Genomic DNA, 8,899 nt, shown 5'->3' with positions numbered 1-8,899 from the left:
TTGATTTGGGGGACAAAGTTCAAGGGGTTTCAGTCCATCATGGTGAGTGTGGAAGTGGCTTCATTTGTGTCTAAGATGGTCGTTTGCAGTTTGGTGTGGTGGCAGACAGGAAGCAGAGAGCTCAGACCAGAACTACAGGCGAGAGTAACCTTCAAGGCCCACTACCAGTGACACATTGCAGCCATCAAAGGCTCACATCTTCTGAAGGCCCCACAACCTCCCAAACACCATCATTAGCTGCGTATGGCGTGCTCCAACCCATGAACTGAGGTATGCTTGGGGTGGGGGATTTCCCAGTCAACCCTTAACAGCAAGTAGGTAGTACTTGCTGTCAATCAGCTGGCTGTCTGTGAAGCTCCTGCTAACACAATTGTCTGCTAGTCATTACCAGGTCCTGGTAGGTCAGTGAACCTTGACTCATTCAGGCTTGGTCAGTGTCACACTAACTATGGTCACTTTGACTCTGTTTTATGTTTTTGTTTGCTTGTTTTTAATTTAAGACAGGATTCTACTACATAGTCTGGGTTTCCCTGCAATTCCTGATCCATTGCCTTAGCCTTCTAAATATTGGTATTACAGGTTTACATACACCTGTAGCCAGCCCAGCCTTACTTTCTTAAGCCTGCCTGTCTGCCTCCTCCCTCTCTCCCTTCCTCTTTTCCTCCCTCCCGCCCTCCTTCCCTCCCTTCCTCTCTTCCTCCCTCCCGCCCTCCTTTCCTTCCCCCTCCTTCCCTTTCTCTCTTCTGAGACAGGGTCTCACTCTGTAGCTCCAGCTGGCCTGGAACTCTCAGAGCTCTGCTTGCCTCTGATTCCTGAGTGCTGGGATTAGAGGAATGAGCCTCCCTACCTGGCTACAGATTCCTTTCTTGGCATTGCCCAGGCAGCTGCTGCCTCTCTTGATCACAGCAGACTGTCTTGTATCCAGGGCAACTTCGTGTTAAGTTAGATGTCCCTATGAGGGCATCGAGGCTCAGTGAAGGAAGATCAGAAACTGCTCATCTCCTTACATCTGGCTCTCTTCAGCCCAGTGTCCTTGAGTTCTCCACACACACTCATCTCTTCTGACCCATGTTAACCAGGTCTAAGGTTTTAAAAAAATATTTAAAATATTTGTAAGTTTATTTATTTATGTGGATGAGAGTTTTACCTGCACACATGCATGTGCACCACATGCATTCACGCGTGCTCTTGGAGGTCAGAAGAGGATGTTAGATCCCCTGGAACTGGAGTTAGGGATAGTGATGGACCACCACGTGGGTGCTGGGAATCAATCTCAGGTCTTCTGCAAGAGCAAGAATTGAACTTAACTGCTAAGCCACCTTTCCAGCTCTAAAGTAATGTTTAATTGATGCAATAATTTTGCATATTGTGGCAGTTAGTTTTCATTGTCAATTTGATGGGATTTAGAATTGCCCAGGAGACACACCTGTAGGCACATCTGGGCATTTTCCAGAGTGTTCTACTTGAGGAGATATGACTCACTCTGAATGTGGCCATTCCAAGGACTGACACTCTAGACGGAATGAAGTGGGAAGGAGGAGGAAGCCCCCTGACCACCAGCGTTTGTCTTTCTCTGCTGCCTCACTGTGGGCGTGAGCTGCTCCTCAGGCCCTGGCTGCCATGGCTACCCACCGTGAGTGAAAACAAACCCTTCTCTTTGCTTCTCATGAATTTTGTCACATTGACAAGAGTAATGAACACACATATTTTGGAGAGACAGTGGACTGTTGTATTGTGTGTGTGTGTTAAATTGTGCTTTTCTTTGTATACCACGAGTGTGTGGATGTCCACAGGAGCTAGAAGATAGTATCAGATCCTCTGCAACTGGGGTTACAGGTAGGCAGTTGTGAATCTCCTGACGTGGATGCTGGGGACCAAACTTGTCCTCGAGTAGAGCACTCTTTTATTCTCCATGACAACAACTATTTTAGAGTCCACAGTCAACTGGATCATGCTTGATTTTCCATATCTGGCTTACTGCATGCAACATAATGTCTTCCAAGATCATCTGTGTTGTCAGAAATGATACAAATGTATCTTTTCTGTGTCTGAATAGCATTGACTAGCAATTGGGTTGGTTAGGACTTGAGGTAAGTTAGATGTGTAGGCCAGGGGCTTGAGCAGTGACTAATCCACCAGAGTTTGAGCTAGGAAGATTAGCCTGGGTCTCCAGGACTTGACTAACGCTTTGTGAAACCCTGCTCCAGGAGGATGGGGAGGATCATTGATCAGTCTGGGGAATGGGGAGGAGCATTGGTCAGTCTGGAGGATGCGGAGGGAGGAGCACTGGTCAGTCTGGAGGATGGGGTGGGAAGAGCACTGGTTAGTCTGGAGAATGGGGAGGAGCATTGGTCAGTCTGGAGAACGGGGAGGAGCATTGGTCAGTCTGGAGGATGCGGAGGGAGGAGCACTGGTCAGTCTGGAGGATGGGGTGGGAAGAGCACTGGTTAGTCTGGAGAATGGGGAGGAGCATTGGTCAGTCTGGAGAACGGGGAGGAGCATTAGTCAGTCTGGAGGATGCGGAGGGAGGAGCATTGGTCAGTCTGGAGGATGGGGAGGGAGAAGAACTGGTCAGTCTGGAGGATGGGGAGAGAGGAACACTGGTCAGTCTGGAGGATGGAGAGGGAGGAGCACTGGTTAGTCTGGAGGATGGAGAGGGAGGAGCACTGGTCAGTCTGGAGGATGGAGAGGGAGGAGCACTGGTCAGTCTGGAGGATGGGGAGGGAGGAGCACTGGTTAGTCTGGAGGATGGGGAGGGAGGAGCACTGGTTAGTCTGGAGGATGGGGAGGGAGGAGAACTGGTCAGTCTGGAGGATGGGGAGGGAGGAGCATTGGTCAGTCTGGAGGATGGAGAGGGAGGAGCACTGGTCAGTCTGGAGGATGCGGAGGGAGGAGCATTGGTCAGTCTGGAGGATGGGGAGGAGCACTGGTCAGTCTGGAGGATGGGGAGGGAGGAGCACTGGTCAGTCTGGAGGATGGGGTGGGTCCTAATGCTTCAAGGCTGCCAGGTTTATGCATCCAGATATCCCCATCTGTGGTCTCTGAATCTCACTATGATCACAGCAGGAGGCTCTTGACCTTGATATATAAGAATACCAGTCAGGCTGTCCTGCAGTACTTCTTGAACTCTGCAAGGCTGGTGATTAAACCCCAGGACTGCTTTTGCAGTGAATTCTGCCCTGTGGCTATAAAGGATAGGAGCCTATTTAAAATGCACCTTGGAAAGTTTATCACTCCCACAGTGCCCCAGGCTGCCTGCTTAACATAAGCTCATCTATTTGTTTTGCCATCCTTCTTTCTTTCTTTCTTTCTTTCTTTCTTTCTTTCTTTCTTTCTTTCTTTCCTTGCTTTCCTCCTCCCCCTCTTCCTATTATTATTATTGTATTAGTGTGTATATTGTCACCCGTGACAAGGCCACCCGTGACAAGAAGGGGGCATCGGACCTGGTTGGTGCTAGAGGAAGAGAGAAGCAAACCCTCTTCCCCTCGAGCCATCTCCACAGTTCTTTCTCATCCTGTTTTTTGGAGGGTTGAAGGGGCTCAAAACAGGGTTTCTCTGGGTAGCTCTGGCTGTCCTGGAACAAGCTCTGTAGACCAGACTGGCCTTGAACTCAGAGATTCCCCTGTGTTATATTTTTTATTTTTATTTTTTTTAGGAAGAAGACCCCCAATGTTCTAGTGTTTACACTCGCCACTTTTCATTCTTGTCACCTCAAATGGGACCTTTTTTGTTTGATTTTTTAAAAGTCTCCTCTGTTGCCCAGGCTACCCTGGATCTCACAGCAGTGTGCTAGCCTCAGCCTCCCAGATAGTGGGTGTGAGCCATCAGGTCCAGGGTTATCTGAGAAAAGCACATTACCAGCTTACCCAGGCTACCACAGAAGCTTCTGGTAGCTGTTAGGTACCCTCAGGAAGTCCTATGGAATGCCCAAAGGAACTGTTGGCTTCAAGGGAAGAAATGTTTGTAGTTGGTTATGTTAAACATAATCTTGTATATTCCTAGTCAGAGACTGCTCAAGAGATGTCAACGTTCACATTTCTAGCTTTTAGATTTCCTTTCCCACCCCCTCTCTATTTCCATCTGTTTCTGTCTCTCTGTCCCTCCCTTCTCTAAATCTCCCTCTCTCTGTACAGTGTCTTGCTGGGTAGCCTGGTCTGGTCTGAATCTCATGAGCTCCCTGACTGCATTAGGGCTGCTGAGGAATCTCTGTGTCACAAGAGTCCCTTCATACTGCTCCCTAGGCTTTTCTTGGTCTCAGGTTCTAGCACCTTCCTTGTTTTCTTAGCCCCACTAGACTTCCTGCTCACCAGGGAAACGACTTAAGTCACCCGGGGCTCCAGAGGCAAATGTGATAGGGATAGAAGTCGTCCCTAGAGGTCCTCGTAGCTCCTTAGTTGGAATCAAGCTAGGTGTCCTTGCTGAGAGATAGTATCAGGTTAATAAACACAAGAAGGCATTTCACAAGTCACAACTCACACATCTTTCTTTTTTTTCTTTTTGAGACCGAGTTTCACACATTCAAGGCTAAACACTGAACTACTGATTTTCCTGCCTGTACCTCCCAATATGGCAATTACAGGCATGGACCACCACACCTCCCTGGGACTCAAATTTCTTTCCTTTCCTTTCCTTTCCTTTCCTTTCCTTTCCTTTCCTTTCCCTTTCTTTCTTTCTTTCTTTCTTTCTTTCTTTCTTTCTTTCTTTCTTTCTTTCTTTGTTGGTGCAGCAGAACTTTATTGATGGTATTCGAGAGAGTAGGGAGGGCTCCCTAGGCCCCTCCTATTATTATGGGGGTCTGGAATGGAAATTGTGAGGGAGATGCTCAGTGTTGGGGAGCTGAGTTGGGATGGGACTCCTCAGCAACTGAGGGCCTCTCTTGCTCTCAGTGTCCTTGTTTGGGGGATGGGTGGTTCAGGGTTTCTTACTTCTTAGAGGCCATGAGGTCCACCACCCTGTTGCTATAGCCTTATTCATTCTCATACTAGAAAATGAGCTTCACAAAGTTGTCATTGAGAGCAATGTCAGCCCTGACATCAAAGGTGGAAGAGTGGGAGTTGCTGTTGAAGTTGCAGGAGGCAGCCAGCCTGGTCCTCAGTGTAGCCCAGGATGCCTCAGCTGGGTGCTTCACCACCTTCTTGATGATGTCATAATACTTGGCAGTCATGACAGATCCACAGCAGATACATTGGGGGTAGGAACACAAAAGGCCATGCCAGTGAGCTTCCCATTCAGCTCTGGGATGACCTTGCCCACAGCCTTGGCAGCACCAGTGATGCAGGGATGATGCTCTGAGCTGTCCCACGGTCATCACACCACAGCTTTCCTGAGGGGCCATTCACAGTCTTCTGTGCAACAGTGATGGTATGAACTGTGGTCATGAGCCTTTCCACGATGCCAAAGTTGTCATGGATAACCTTAGCCAATGGGGGCTAAGAAGTTTGTGGTGTAGGATGCATTGCTGACAATCTTGAGGGAGTTGTCATATTTCTCATAGTTCACACCCATGACAAACATGGCATTAGCCAAAGGGGCGGAGATGATGACCCTTTGGGCCCCACCCTTCAAATGGACTCCGGTCTTCTCCATGGTGGTGAAGACGCCAGTAGACTCCACAACATACTCAGTACCAGTATCACCCCATTTGATGTTAGCGGGATCTCAGTCCTGGAAGATGGTGATGGGCTCCCCATTGATGACAAGCTTCCCATTCTCAGCCTTGACTGTGCCATTGAATTTGCCATAGGTAGAGTCATACTGGAACATGTAGACCGTGTTTGAGGTCAATGAAGGGTCATTGAAGACAACAATCTCCACTTTGCCAGATCCTGAGCAGAAGGCAGCCCTGGTAATCAGGCGTCCAATATGGCCAAATCCATTCACACCGACCTTCACCATCTTGTCTAAGGGATGAGGCTGGCACTGCACAAGAAGATGCAGCTATCTCTGGAACAGGTAGGAGCAGGGAGCCAGGACTCATGTTTCTAAACCAGACAAATCTTTTCTCTCACCTAACTTCTTCAATTTGTGTTTTTTTATTCATTAAATTACTGATTGCTCATGTCTATGTATATGTACATATATAATAGTTTAAAACATCAAGTCCAGTAACTTATTTATTTTATTGTATTATTATACACAGGTATAGTTTTCACACTGATACTGATAATTGTCAACAATTGTTGACAGTACAATCCACAGATATAATTCAAGGCTCTTTGATGTTTCAGTTTTGTTTGAGTCATTGGGTCTCTTCTCTGTAACCTAGGCTATCCTAGAACACACAAAAACCTGCTCCCCAACCCCCATCTCAACATGGAAAGAGCTAGGGTTGCAGGTTGAATCATCAGATCGAGCTAAAATAATTTGTAATAGATTTTGCCTAGTAATATATCTTATTAGAGGAACAAGCAAATCACTGATAGTTTTTAAAGATATAATTTATTATATCTTAAAGTCCCCCACCCCGTTTCTCTCCCTCCCTCCCTCTCTCTCTCTCTCTCTCTCTCTCTCTCTCTCTCTCTCTCTCTCTGTGTGTGTGTGTGTGTGTGTGTGTGTGTGTGTGTTTTCCTCTTGTGTTACAGGAGGTTGTGAGCCATAGCATGTGTGTTAGAAAGACAATACTTGCTCTTAACCTCTGAGCTGTGTCTCCAGCCCATGTTTTTATTATTTATTTATTATTTGTTTGTGTGTGTGTGTGTGTACCTGTGAGTTCAGGTACCTGTGGAAGGGGTTTAAGATACTCCTGACTTAGAGCTGTAAGCCATCCACTGTGGGTGCCGGGAACTGAGCTTGGGCCATCTGCAAGAGCATAGATACTTTCTCTAGCACTTCGCTGGGTTTTGAGGTCCTCAAACTGATTTCCTTTCTGTGGTGAAGCTATTTTGATATGCTTGGCATTTGCTTTTAACTTTGAGGGTCTGCTGTCTTCCCAACTCAGTTTAGTTTTGTCTTACAATTATAAAAACCTTTTACATTTTCACAAGTCCAGTGATATAAACAGAGCATATTCAATGAGATTTGGGCTGTGTTCTCATATGCGTACCCTTACCTTCTCTACGGAACTTCAAACTTCCCTCTGAATGCTCAGCTTTGAAACAGTTAAAATAAACTGGTAACAGATTAACAAGAAAGATCACAACTAAGTTCATGACCTGTAATTTTAATTGATACAAATTAAATTAAAATTAAATTTTAATTTAGGCCAAAGACCAAAGATGCAGGAAAATTATCCATTCTCCATCTCAGGTTGGATGGAGCATGGGCAGACTTGTAGATGAGAGACTGAGCATAGGGGATAGGAGCTGGTGCATGGAGGGCAGGTGCCCAGTAAGGTGGGGCGTGTCACATTCTTCTCCACTCCTCAATCACAGCATCTCTTCTTCCTGGTTGTAGGGAACAGGGTCACATCTGGAATGGGGTTCTTACAACTTAAATCAAACAAATTGTGTTATGTAACTAGCTTATTTAAAATTAAAAAAAAATCTAGTGTGTGTGCATTAGAGTGTATGAGCATGTGTGAACATGTATGTGTGTGTGCGTGCCTGTGTACTTGTGTAAGTGAGCATGTGTGTGTATATGTGTGAGCATGTGCATGTATGCCTGTGTGTGTGCATGTTCACCTGTGTGTTCATATCATCATGAATATAGGATATAGCATGGCATGTTTGTAGAGATCAGACAGCTTTTAGGAATCAGTTCTCTCCTGTTATTATCTGAGACCTTGGGATCAAACTCAGTTTTCCAGGTTTGGCAGCAAGCCCCTCTACCCTCTGAACCATTTCACAGGCCCCTACTTACTAGCAGGCTTGGAGGTCATTCATGATTGGCAGGTTGTAAAACCTAGAACAGATGCTCTAAGACTCGGGAGGCTGAGGCAAATCATCTCTGAGTTTGAGGCTAGCCTGGTCTTCAGACTGAGTTCTAGGATAGCCAGCACTACGAAGAGAAAACTTGTTTCAGAAAAAGCAAACATACAAACAACAAACCAAACAGAAACACTACTGGTGGGAAGAAGGGACTGAGTCATGCCTCTGTCTTCACAAGACATTTTGAGCTGACTGGAAGGTCACTAATACAAAAGTATCTAAATGTTACAAGATCGTTATCCAGCCACAGGCTTCGGACAGCCGACAATGTGTACCAGTGCTTCCTGCCATAAAGACCGATCAGACCAGCCCATCAATCACTTGGACAGGAAAAAGCCCCACAGGGAAAGCTGTTTGTGATGAAGAATTGATAAATTCCATAAAGCCAGTGCCCCCAGACTGGTCCTTTCTCATCTGCAGTGATCTCCTGACCACACTGTGTCTGTCCTGTCTGAATTCCTTTGATGGCTATCTCGAAGCCCAGGAAGTCAAAGAGAAGCTACAACTAAGCTCGGATGGCCGTTGCTCGGGAGTTTATTTATGGTCAGGTCTTATTCAGAAAGACAGGGGGAATGTAACTATTTTGGGGTTGGCTGGCTTCCAGGAGGATTCTGGTTTCTATGACTTGCTTTGGGAAAGAGAAATCTGAACTTTTCTGGGCCGTCTCATCAGAGACTGATGGGTAAGAGGTATCAAGGGCCAAAGGAAACTTTTCTCCTGAGGATGCTTCCACACCAACATGTTTTTTTTTTTTTTTTCTTCTTATTGCTGTGTCAGAATGCACGTCAGAAACAACTTAAAGGAAGGATTTCTTTGGCTCACGATTTCAGAGAATGTAGTCATCACGGTGACATTCCTGCAGACAGGGTCAGGTGCCTGGGACATTCCACACTTCTTTCTCTCTCTTTTGTTTGGGGTTTGTGAGAGCCTGTCCTATGGGGATGATGCCAGCCATAGACTGGGTATGCCTTCCATCTGATTTAAAATCCTGTGGAAATTCTCTCACAGGCACGCCGAGGGGCGTGTCTCCCAGG

The sequence above is a fragment of the Micromys minutus genome, assembly GCF_963924665.1.
Source record: "Micromys minutus genome assembly, chromosome: 3".
NCBI classification, from domain to species: Eukaryota; Metazoa; Chordata; class Mammalia; order Rodentia; family Muridae; genus Micromys; species Micromys minutus.
This window is presented reverse-complemented; position numbering follows the sequence as displayed.